We start from the raw sequence: 10387 nt of genomic DNA on the forward strand, positions 1-10387 counted from the left end.
TACAAAAAATAAAAAACTAAAAATAAAAGATGTGTTCAGGATGATCCCTGAGGGGCAGAGCACTTGGTAAACTGGGGTACTTCCACAATGCACGTAAGTATTCCAGTGTATGCAGCCTTAACTGAGGTCCCTGATAAATCTTTCTTGTTTAATTGACAGAAGGTGCATGAGGAAGGAATACACCATGACCACATGGTTTCTGGAACACTCAGGAGCACAAACTATGCTAACCATTATAACCACACAATGACTTTATCATAAACACTTGGTGTGATAAAATAGAGAAGTATATCAAAAATTCTGCACAACCAAAAAAAGCACATAGAATATTATCAACAGGATTTGTCTCTGGGACAATCAGTAAACAACCTTAGACTGGGGGAATACCTTCTGTAAAGTCATATGGTCAGACAGAAAGGATACTAGACAGCATCAGCCATAACCCAGACAGATATATTTCCAAAAAGTGATTCTAATTAATGTCTGTCTACATTTTAAAAACATTTATCTGAGAAATAGGGCTTTTTAAAGGAATTAAATTTTGCTTCCATTACCACCTTCTTGGTTGTCACAAGAAAATAAATGGTCGCCAGATGCAGTGGCTCATGCCTATAATCCTAGCACTTTGGGAGGCCGAGGTGGAAGGATTGCTTGAGTCCAGGAGTTCAAGACCAGCCTGGACAACACTGTGAAACCCTGTCTCTACAAAAAATACAAAAAACATTAGCTGGGTGTAGTGGCATGTGCCTGAAGCCTCAGCTACCCGGGAGGCAGAGGAGGAAGGATCACCTGAGACCTGGAGGTTAAGACTTACATTGAGCCATGATCACACCACTGCACTCCAGCCTGAGTGCAAAGTAAGACCTTATCTCAAAAACATAAACAAATAAATAAATGCATGGCATTCTTTTTATACTCTGCTGATATAGGAACAACAGTTGTTTAGGGCATATTGAATATGAGGTGCCCATGGAATATCAACTATAAGTATGATATAGTTGGAAATACCAGTGTGGAGCCCAGAAGAAAGATTTGGCTGTAGATATACAATGGTAATTCATTCCCATACAGATGCCAAATAAAGTCATGACAGTGTATAAACCAGTAAAAGGGTAATTTGCAGATGGAGTAGAAAGCTAGGAGAAAACTCTCCTAAATTTGCCCTATAAAAAAACTGCAGAGGAAGCGGAGTCTGTGAAGGTTGATGGGCTGTCACAGAAGCCAAAGGAAATGAGTGTATAACGTGATTAGAGGAGGAGGGAGTGGGGCATGAGCAGTGCCAAATGCTACAGAGAGGTCAAAAGGTATGGGAAATCCTAAAACATCTGTTTGATTTAACAGTCAAGAGGTTATTATTACTCTTTTATTTTTGGTCTACATTTAAGGGGTACAAGTGCAATTTTGTTATGTGGATATATTGTGTGGTGGTGAAGTTGGGGCTTTTAATGTATCTATCACTTGGATAATGGACATTATATTCATTAAGTAATTTCTCATTGTCTACCTCAATCCCAGCGCCCACTTTCCCAAGTCTCCTGTGTATATCAGTTCACACTCTATGTCTGTATGTTACACCAAAAACATACCTGCACTCATATGTTTATTGCAGCATTATTCACAATAGCAAAAATATGGAATCAACCTAAGTGTCCGGCAACCAATTACTGGATAAAGAAAACATGGTGTGTGAGTGTGTGTGTGTGTGATTTCATATATACATATGATTTTTATATATGTGTGTGTGAGATTTCATATATATATAAGATTTTTATATATGTGTGTGTGAGATTTCACATATATATGATTTGTGTGTGTGTGTGTGTGTGTGTGTGTGTGTGTGTGTGTTGGCCAGGCACAGTGGATGACTGTAATCCCAGCACTTTGGGAAGCCGAGGTGGAAGGATCACTTGAGTCCTGGAGTTCAAGACCAGCCTGGGCAACATGGCAAAACCCTGTCTCTACAAAAAATACAAAAAAATTAGCCAGGCATAGTGCCATGTGCCTGAAGTCTCAGCTACCTGGGAGGCTGAGAAGGAAGGATCACCTGAACCCTGGAGGTTGAGACTTGCATTGAGTCATGGTCACACCAATGGAATACTTTTCAGCCATAAAAATGAGATCATGTCTTTTGCAATATAAAAAAAATGGATGAAACTGGAGGCCATTATCTTAAGTGAAACAACTTAGAAACAGAAAGAAAAATATTGCATGTTCTCTCTTATAAATGAGAGCTAAATAGTGGGTACATATGGACATACAGTGTAGACTGATGGATACTGTTGGTAATCTTAACCAGACCACGGTGGACTGAGAGGTGGAGACAACAAAGAGATACAACCAGCGGGGACTATTCTTTCAAGATGTCTTGCTCTGAGAAGAGGGAAAGAGACAAGTCAATAGTGGGAAGAAGAGAAGATATGAAGTTAAAGACACATAGAGTCAGTTAGTTACTTAGGTGACTCAATATACTAAAAGTGGTTGGAGTTCTAATGAGAAAGAAGTTGAGGAGGAAACATGGAAGATGTAGTTAGAAAAGGACGTCTCATTGACAAATGTTAGATATTCGGGCCATAAGTTTAAGCACTAGTGCTCCAGTTCAACAGCTCTCTGTTTTAGATGTGAGGATCCTAGGGTTTCTAGCCAGGAGATCTAGCAGCTTTCCTTTACTAAGGCAGAGTTCTGATTTTCAAGACCCTCTCACCACAATTGTGTCTACTTCTGCTGTCACCACAATGTGTCTTGGCGCCTTGTCTCTGCCCTGACATCTGTCTTTGTCATACTCTCAGGGTAGGGTTACCAGATAAAATGTAGGATGACAAGTTAAACTTGAGATTCCAACAAACAATACGTTTTTATTTAGTATAAATACGTCCCATTCAATACTCAAAAGAGCTCAAAACCCTCTTTCCATTAACTGAAGTACCTACCAAGTGCATATGCAGAAGAGTGAGAGAAGTTCATAGTGTTCAGTCTTTAAAAAAAATGAAAAACACATTTTGCCCCAAGTATTTTTCCCCTTCATTTAAAAGTTAAGTTGTGTATTTCAAAGATAAATCTAAGCCATGTGTCTCAGCTCTTCCCTCTAATAGCAAAATGCTCTGAAAGAACTCACTGTCATATCAAGGACTTCCAGAATCTCATTTTTTATTCCAAATAAGAACACTATATTTTCCTAAACACACAAAACAGTTAATCTCAAAATGCACACATATGGCTCTAGCTCACTTCTCATGAAATAGAACAATAATCTACTCTCACTTAACTGATTTATATTCATTCTGAAGATACCCATCATCTGATCAATGTCATTGGCAGCTTTAACATTTATTAAGAACCTATCATAGGCCAGGCACAAGGCTATGTATTTTATAAACATTAGTTCTCATCTCAGTCACCCTGATGTGAACACATTATTGACCCATTTAATAGACAAAGTCATCAAAGTCCCAAGAGGTTAAGTAACAAGTGAAGCACATCAAACGTTAACACAAGTTCTGCCTAACACAGAGGCCCACACTCTTTCCATTTTCTTAGATGGTAGCATGTTCCCTTATAGTTAAGAGAAAGCTACACCATCCCTATTGTCTAGAGGCTGAAAGTCTTAATGAAAGACATAGACAAAAACACAATGACACAGAAGTGAGTAACCCATATTTAACTCAGTGGAGAACAATGTGCTACGATGGTACATGCAAGGGTCTAAAAAAAAAGAAAAGCCATGTTTTACAAGAAAATAGTTTCTGCGATGTATTTTTAAATTACCTAGATTCTCTTTATTAAGATAATACTTAATGCATCCTATCTCTAGTGCTCGCAGCTTTTTTGGAGGAGTGGGAGTTCCATGTGTCTTCTAATTTTGGATTATGAGGATATAAGAAAAGAAAAGCGCACTTTGAAAGTATGCATTACAGAGAGTCCAAAGAAAATGAATAAAACACAGGTTCTGAATACAGACACTTTGGGTTCCAAACCAAGTTCCGCTACTTACTTGCTGATTATTCAGTTATGGTCCCTTTACTTAACTACCCTGTACTTCAATGTCTTCATCTACAAAATGGACATAATAATACCTATCTTATAGAAATGTTACAATAATTAAATGAGATTATATTTTGAAAATAGTTGGCCTCATTCCTGGGACATAATAAGCACCCCGTAAACAATGGTTGTAGTCACTGATGAACAATCAAGTAGAATACTTTGGCAGCCATCATACAGTGATGGAGGCCAACGAGGTAACATTTCAAATAATCACAGTCCATGAATAGGAAAAGAAGAAACCTAGCTAAGAACTTGGTCACACTGGGAAGAAGGGGGATGAAAGGTGACTGTTGGAATTGGCACATAAGAAGACACAAAAGCGCTTGGCAATAAACTTGCTATGTATAACAAAGAAAGACAGCTTACTTGTGTGTTTGTGTGTAATTTTCTGTCTGAATATTTCATACAGGAAAAAATAAAGCACCAAAGAAATTATTTTCATTGGATTAGGAAAAATTTTAAATTAAGAGATTCAAAATTTACGTGGCTTAGCTTTAGAAATAACCATTCATGTGCCTCTAGCCTGAAAACAGCTATATTATTATTACTAATGGGAATCACACATTACAACATTTTTTAAAGTGGTAAAGACAACTGATTGTCTTTTTTTGTTATTAATAATAATGGAACTCTTCCTTTGAGAAAAAAAAAAAAAAACAGCATATTTCTACTTTAAGTTATTTTTCTGTTTTCTTAGAATAAGAGCCAGCAAACTACATAGCTTGCGACCAAATATGGCCCGCTGTCTGTTTTCATAAACAAAGTTTTTTGGAACCTGGCCTCATTCATTTTTCTACATTCATTTTCTACATACTACATTCATTTTTATGGCTTCTTTTGTGCCAGAATCTCAGAGCTGAGCAAATGTAATAGAGGCTGTACAACCCACGAATCCTAAAATATTTAATATATGACCCTTCAGAACAAAAGTGTGCCAACCTCTTTCATACAGTTATGAGGTATTTTGTATTACTATGCTCTGGCTACCATAATGAAATACCATAGACTAGTTGTCTTAGACAGCAGACACTTATTTTCTCTAGAGGCTCTCAGAAGTCTCAGATGAGGGTGGCAGCATGGTCAGTTTCCAGTGAGGCCCCTGTTCCTGGCTTGTAGGCAGGGGTGGGGGAACATCTTGCCATGTTCTCATGATGTGGGAGGAGAGAGAGAGCTCTTCGGTGTGTCTTCTTATAAGGACACTAATTCTATTGTATCATGACCTCATTTAACCTTAATTACCCCCTTATCGGCCCTATCTCTAAATACAGTTACACTGGGGGTTAGGACTTTAACGTAAAGATTTGAGGAGAACGTAATTTAGTCCATAGTGCATGTCACACCTCCAAACTCTGATTTTAATCTGAAATATCCATGGCCTTTTATCCCCAATGTACCTTCTAGTGTGCTTTTCTAAATATATCTAGAAAAAAAGTTGAAAAGAGAGTACAGTGGAAACCTTCTCTATTGACTGTGACTAAAGAGACTATCTAGAAACCTTGCCACAAATGGTATCCTACCAAAGCACTTGAACTTGGAGAAAAATAGAGATAAAATGACTTCTGGAAGGCAGGACAAATTTCTCCACTGCAAAACTGAAACACACCCGTTAATCGATCCTGCAAATGGTAGTTTCCATCATATGGATGACCTTTTGTTTCACTGGGCAAAAAATAGCAGTAAAAGGCCTTCAGGGCAATCTGTGGTCACGTGGGGTTTGAAGATTCAAATAAGCATTGATGGGTCAAAGTCAAGTTGTGGGCCTCATCATTCTTGTGCTATTTACAAAAAGGATATAACTCTATTTCTCCAACAACCACGGAGTATTTTAAGAGACACTACCCCATTCATCTTCTGAGTGCTCCTTGAAGCAAAGTGTCCCACATTTTATTTCTGTTTTACAAATGAGAAAACTAGGGCAGAGAGCAGTTATATGCTTCTCCCCAGAGAGAATCAATCACTAGAACTAAAGATATAATAATTTTAACTCCTTTTGTTCTCTCTGAGTTCAACCACAAATTAGTATATTAAATACCTCTCCATGAGTAAAAAGGATCTAATGCTCATTGGATAAAATATCATTCACACTATAGTCATTGTGTATATTTCCTGCCATGTCAATATGGTGGATGACACCTTCATTTTGGTGCTTTTAAGGACTCCCTTCTTAATTATAGGTAGAGAAACATGAACAACCATAAGAAATAAATTATAAGCCAAATTAGGTAATGGACAGAGCACCAAAAATGTTGGTTTGAAATCCTAGCACCATACTGTCTTATGACATAGAAACAGGCACTAGCATCATCTAGTGAGAGACCAAAGTAACTCATGGATTATTAAGAGGGTTTGTCACCCAGGGGGTTCCTCTCATGGAGATGTTTCAACTATTTCCAGATCAAAGTTTCTTTGGGCTTTATCTGACTCCTAAATAAGCAAGAATATCCTTATTAAAGTCACTGTAGGAGTGCAAGAGTTGAGCTCGGGTTGCTTGTTGTACTTTATTTTCCTGTGACAGAGTAAACATGGCAAGGGCTAGAAGAGGTTGAGACCCAAGTTTAAATCTACTCACCACCAGCTCTTTGGTTTTACACAAATTACCCAATCTCTCCAATTGTCTGTTTTTCATCAATATAATGAAGATAATGCCTGTTTCATGGGTACGTGTGAGGATTAACGTTATAAAAGAAATTTATGTTTCTCTATATGTTGACTCTCAACAAATATTAGTTTTCTCTTTCTCGCAAAGGATTCCTGTGATTTTTTCACATAGCACTTGGTATGTCATAACAAAGCACAAGAGACTGGGTGACTTAAAAAAAACAACAGATATTTATCTTATCACAGTTCTGAAGGCTTGAAGTCTGAGGTCAAGGGGTCAGCAAGATTGCCTCTTTCTGAGGGCTATGAGGGAAAGATCCATTCCAGGCCTGCCTCCTTGGTTTGTAAATGGCTGTCTTCTCCCCATGTCTTTTCACATCGTCTTCCCTCTGTATGTACCTGTGTCCCAATGTATTTTTCTTATAAGCACAACAGTCAGATGGGATTAGGGCCTACCTAATGACCTCATTTTAATTAAATTACCTCTTTAATGATGCTGTCTCAAAATACAGTTAAATTCTTAGGTACTAGGGGTTAGGATTTCAACACATACATTTGGGGGGATTCTGGGGGCAAACAATTTAGCTCATAAGAAGCATAGTAAGCAGACATCCATACAGCAAGTTTATAGTAGAGGCAGCATACATCCCAGCCCTGGGCTAGGGTGACATAGCCTGCTGTCCCTGAGAGAGGTAAGCAGAAAAATAAAGTTTAATGGATCACATGGAATATCCCACTTACTTTTGTTTAAGTCAAACTATGCCAACTTTTTCCTCCAGAAAAAAAGGTTTCTGAGATTCTCTAAGTACAAAAATGTATTGATAATTACAGCAAGTTCTTAGGTTCCCCAGGTAACTTCGAAGGTGGAATCAAAACATTTGTCCTATCCTCTAAATTGACTGAATCCACCACTCCTGAGTTAGTATGCTACTCACCAGTGCTAAACCAACTTTGAGGAACTTCATTTCACTGTTTAGCTGACTCAGAAAGGGCTTTTTGTAATGTCTAGCTAATCTACAGCACAGTTCAAAATCTTCAGCTGCTAAAAAAAAAAAAAAAAAAAAAAAACTGCACTCTCCAGCTTTTATTCTAAAAAAAAAAATGTCTGCCAGCACTTTCAAAATGTATTTTGTGAGGTACACATATGTTAATATAAGTATAGCAAAGATTGTCCACCTCCTTGCTCTCCTATTAAGCAGACTTCCCTTTTACAGTCTCCCGCATAAGCAGCCTCTGCACTTGAGGTTTAGAGAAAACAGAATTGCATTGCTTTCTCTGCCTGCTGTACCGTGACTTCAACACCGTCCTCCCCTTCCAATCTCCCCACCACAGCTATTCTCATGCCTGGCATCCAATTTTTCTCTGCCTGGGACAAAACTTAAAACTCGTAATAAACACAAACAGGAGCTTCAGAATCACTAATAATAGCACTCCCTGGTTATCATTATCATTATTACCTTTATTTATATTTTAAGTGCCTACTTGAGATGTCTTCATCCAAAGAAAAAAAAACCCAGTGAAAAGATAGCAGGATCAAACAATACTCAGTTGTGAGAATCCAAATAAAAGCGGGTCTGAAAGGTCAGGTTTGACTTTTTCTAGTTAAATTGCATATTGTATTCAATTTCAAAGCTGGCTTGTGATATATTCACCCCAGTGTCTCATCCTCAATTTAAACTGTCCGTGTTGTGCTGCCATGAACATTTAAGTACAGCGTTCCACACGGGCAACCCAGTAGTGCCATATTTCAGCTCCAACTTTGGCGCCTCATTCAATCCTCAGTTGCCACCTAACCTACTCCCTTAGTTCTCTCCTCTTTCTTCCACTACACAGCTGATGCCTTCCTTTCCTTCAAGCTGACATATTCCCATTATACAAACGTTGCTGCTTTTACACCCAGCACCTGGATCTTGGTTTCTAACACCATTCTCCAACAATGGAACTGGGGCCGATTCTGTGTCTGGAATAGTGGGTATACAAGATGAGCCTAGGAGCATTCTGTAGTGTCAGAAAGTAAGGAAGTGCTAAAAATATTTAAAAATAAAAATATTTTTTAAAAGGATAGTTTATATAAAAGGAACCTGAAAGAGCCACAATGGCCAAAGCTGGAACGCTTTGGACAACAAAATATAAAACACAGAATTAGATTATGGCACAAAGTATAAAATAAATATACATGAGTCCATACTGATATAAATAAATGAGTGAATAAATACATGGATGACAAAAGACAAATCTTACATGAGGAAAAATTCTAAATAATATATGTAGATACTACAACATGCCTTTCCAGCAGGGACAATTGACCACCCCCTGCTTTAAGGGTGAGCTGGATTTGGTGACTAGCTTACTGAGTACAAAAAGGGAAAAAACATAAACTTATATTGGAGAAACCCAGAAAACACTAGCTAAAGCGAGTGAACAAGATTAACATCAGCAATAAGCATTCACCTTGATACCATGTACACACTAATATGACATGCTGAGAAAGGCATATTACCTCTGTGGTATGTGCCCCTCATACTCATCACCCCAATATAATCATGAGAAAAGCATCAGAAAAACCCATATTGAAAGACATTCTATAAAATAACTGCACTTCTCTCTTCAGAATTATACAGGTCACAGAAAGCAAGAAAAGAATGAGAAACTGTCACAGACCAGGGGATACTATAAAAATGTGACAACTAAATGCAACGTGGTATCCTGGATTGACTCTGGGTACTGAAAAAGGACACTCATGGAAAATTGATACATTCTTAATAAAGGTTGGAGTTTATTTAATAAGAACATACCAATATTAATTTCTTATTTTTGGTCCCATGGTTATATAAGATGCTGACATTAGAGGAAAACGGGTGAAGGAAATATAGGATTTCTTTGTACTACCTTTGCAAACTTTCTGTAAATCTAAGATTACTATAAATGAAAAAGACAGTTTTTTAAGAACTTAAATGTTATTCTTGCTGCTTAAAATTTTGTTCTCCTAAGACTTTAGTTTAGCACTATAGAGTCTCCCTTTATGAAAAGCGTAGTGAAAAGGTAGAAAAAGGAAGAACATTACTAAAATGAAGACACAACCTTGGGGGATAGAAGTATGCTCATCTCTGTATGTCTTATTATAAATTGATGTAGGTCTAGCTGATCATACACCACAACATTGATACATTTAAAGTATAAAATTTATTGATAAAAACCAATGTTATACTTCTATTGTGTGTCATAAGATGATACACCATAAAATAGCATAAAATCAACATTTTAAAGTATACAATTCATTGGTTTTAGTATATTCACAAAGTTGTGCAACCATCACCACTACAATTCCAGAATATCTTTATCACTCCCACGCCCCACAAAAAAAAAAAAAACCCATGCCTATTAGCAGTTAATCCCATTCCCTTTCCCATGGCCTCTGACAATCACTAATCTATTTTCTGTATCTATGGATTTACCTATTCTAAACATTTCATAAAAATGAAGTAATGTAATATGCTGCCTTTTGTGTCCAGCTTCATTCACTTAGCATAAGGTTTTTAAGAGTCATCCATCTTGTGCATGAGTCAGTATTTCATTCCTTTTATGGCTTAGTAATATTCTATTGTATGGATATACCACACTTTGTTTATCCATTCATCAGTTGATGGGCATTTGGGTGTTTTCTACCTTTCGGCAGTTATGAATAATGTTGCAATGAACATTCTTTTACAAGTTTTTGTGTGAACATATGCTTCCCTTCTCTAGGATA

Source organism: Rhinopithecus bieti, unplaced genomic scaffold, assembly GCF_001698545.2.
Source record: "Rhinopithecus bieti isolate Rb0 unplaced genomic scaffold, ASM169854v2 scaffold_6782, whole genome shotgun sequence".
NCBI classification, from domain to species: domain Eukaryota; kingdom Metazoa; phylum Chordata; class Mammalia; order Primates; family Cercopithecidae; genus Rhinopithecus; species Rhinopithecus bieti.